Consider the following 3,245-nt stretch of genomic DNA (forward strand, 5'->3'; position numbering starts at 1 on the left):
ACAATGGTTGTATGATTTTTATGTGGAGGTTGTATCAAGTTTACAAGAAAGTCAAGCTTCCACTTCTTCCCAACCTACCGAAATTGGTTAGTCCTCAGCTGCTGGTGTGAGTTATGATGATATTGAGTACAACCCCTCCTTAGACAAGTATGAAGAGGAGATGGAGGTACAGGTTCAGTAAGACTAAATCAGAGTTAGAAATTTACCTTGAGGAGAGATGTCTACCCGTGAAGTCTAACTTGAACATACTAGATTCATGGAAAATAAATTCTGCAATGTATAAGGTTCTCTCGCTTATGGCAAGAGATGTGTTTGCCATTCTAGTATCTACAGTTGCTTCTAAGTCAACTTTCAATACATTAGGTCATGTACTTGATCAATTTTGGAGTTCTTTCAGTACATTTGTTATAGAAGCATTAGTTTTTACACAAGATTGGTTGAAATATGCATATACCCTAACTACTTTTGAGGATTACTTGATGGATGTAGAAAGTTACGACTCAGTTAACTTCCTAATATCAATATTTTATATTCATATTTAGTTAATTTATTCTTAAATAATTGTATCTAATATTTTGAACTTACTAATTGACTTTCTTGTATTTAGTTTGTAGAAATTAATGCACGTGATGCAAGCAATTTAGAGCATAGAGCATGAGATATTTTCAATTTTTCATATTGGGATGTTATTAATTGTTATTTTACTTATTTTATATGTTATGTAATTTCATCATTTTGATTTTGGAGTTTGTAATTTTGAATTTGTGATTTTTCAATAGATTATTGTAATTTGTAATGTGAAATTCTTAGTTTCCAGAAAGTTGAATTGGAGTTGGAACGCTTGAAGGCTTTATAATGTATTTGTAATTTTATTTTTTGTTAACAAGTGCCAAGGGGGTATTTGTAAGTTTATAAGGGTTTTTTATCATTTTTAAACTATTGGAGAGTAAATGTAATTTTCCCAATTACCCGGAACCGGAACCATTGTTACAGATTCTGATTTGGTTTCGATTTTGGTTCCAAATTTTAGGAACTATCGATTTCAGTTTCTTAAAAAAATAAAGGGTACTCAGAACCGATCACCCTTTGTGTTTGGTGCCTCCTCTTCGATTACGTCTCCCTTTGTATAAGTTTTGTTCACCTCTGGTTCATCTTCTTCCACCAAAAATACTTGAAACAGTTTGTCCCCACACCTATGGCCTGGCGAATACTTGGCATCACATTGGTAACACAACTCTGTCTCTCTCTTCCTTTGAATTTGAGCTTCGGTCATCTTTTTATAGTGATAATCTTGTTGGAAGTGTTCGGTCGAAAATTGACAAAGGAAGATGAGTTGGGACTAGAGAGGGACTCACCTGGGTTTCGTCGAATTAGGGATGGATTTTGGTTGAACGATCTAGGTGATTCTCTTGTGGGTGGTTCTTGTTACTTTCTTCGGGTTGGGTTAGATGATTATAAATTCGTGGCCCAGATGAAGGATTTGTTGGAGTAGGTGCCCTAGAGCCAATCTATTATTTTAAAAATTGACTCTGTAATAAATGTTTATTTATCAATAAAAGGCATATTCTTCTATATCGTATAAATCATAGTTATATATAATGATATATGTCCTTAGGATGGTAGAACCGTGACGAGGGTATCAAGTATTTCAAATCTTGATATTGAGAACCCTATAATCACATATGGTGGCCATTCTAGAAACGTCTGTAGCCCCAATATTATTCTGATCAAGGACACAGATAATACGGTAAGACTATCATAGTATTGAACAACCCTATCAAAAGGCAATGACTGATCTCACTTGTCAAGGTTGTTTGCCAATAACCTGGTGCAACACATGGATGCTTGCTAGAGGCAAGTTCACTGGACAGACCCACCAGAGGATTTCATATAGATGGTAACCCTAGTGTCTATGGAATAAATCCTTTAACGGATGGTGGTGCATGTGATCCTTAGACTTGAGATTACCAGAGCGCCTTATACACCAATTGGTGTAGTTTGACACTAGTCCAACATAGTTCTATTCAAAGCTATCAATACGGTAGTGATTGGCTATACTGAAAAGTGTATCGAGACTATAGTGGATTGACAAAGGATTCATTACTCATGGGTATAGGAGAAGTTATCTCACTTGGTAATTCAATAAATGGCAATGACACTAAATCTGTGGCCACATTGGGATTGAGTTGATACTTAATCCAATTTATTATTCCGGTCATTGGTCCATTAACTAAATACAAACATGTCAAGGATATTTGAGGTTGACACTATTTATGCATCTCAGTCTCGATGAGATAACAGATGATAAAATGATTTGATTGCATGGTAACCATACCGTTGACAGGCTGCGATTTCACTGAATCCGAATATATCGGGTGGCCATGATGCTTTGCTAGGGGCCAATCTTGGTCTGTATGTAGTGAGACAATTAATTGGTGTTAATCGCGATACTACACACTGCCGATATCATGAGGAGCCTACGGGTCACACACTTAGAAGATAATTTAAGAATCAATTTGTGAGAAGGGTATTTTCGTCTTTCATGATGAAAGGGTATTTTGGTAATCTCACAATGCAATTAAATTTGATGAGGTTGTTGCCTGTATTTAATTTTAATATTAAAATTAAATTAGTGAGATTATATTTAAATATATCTATGTATATATTTAAATGAATTATTATTATTAATTAAATGTTTATATATTAATTGATTTTAATTATAATAATAATTAATTAATTAAAATACCATAAAGAGTGTGTTTGATTGCAAGGGTGAACTAGGGTTGGAGCCCATAGCTATTCTTAAGTGGAATAGAGTTTTAATTGTTGCACTATATAAGTGCAACTTAAAATCAAGGTTTTAAAACCCGGCCCGGCCCGGCCGGTTGAATCGGTTCGACCGGGACCCGGCCACTAAACCGGGCTGATTTAACATAAAACCCGGATGATCCAATTCACCTGGAATAACCCGCGGTTAGACCGGTTTACTGTATTGACCCATTGGTCCAACCGGTTTTAGAAAAGAACCGGGTCAACTCTAACCCCTCCTTAATTGCGATTTTTTAAACGGTTTTCCCAATTTTTCATTCTTTCAAGCCCTAACCCATATTTGCACTCTTCCATTTGTCTATTTCTTCATTTCTTGGTCGATTTTTTCGTTTCATCTCTTAGCTCTTTCATTTCCACTTCAGCGAAAGCTTTTGTTTCATCTTCATTTCTTCTCATCTTCGGCAGCAGTTCCAGCC

The sequence above is a fragment of the Pistacia vera genome, unplaced genomic scaffold (genome assembly GCF_008641045.1).
Source record: "Pistacia vera cultivar Batoury unplaced genomic scaffold, PisVer_v2 Contig473, whole genome shotgun sequence".
Taxonomy (NCBI): domain Eukaryota; kingdom Viridiplantae; phylum Streptophyta; class Magnoliopsida; order Sapindales; family Anacardiaceae; genus Pistacia; species Pistacia vera.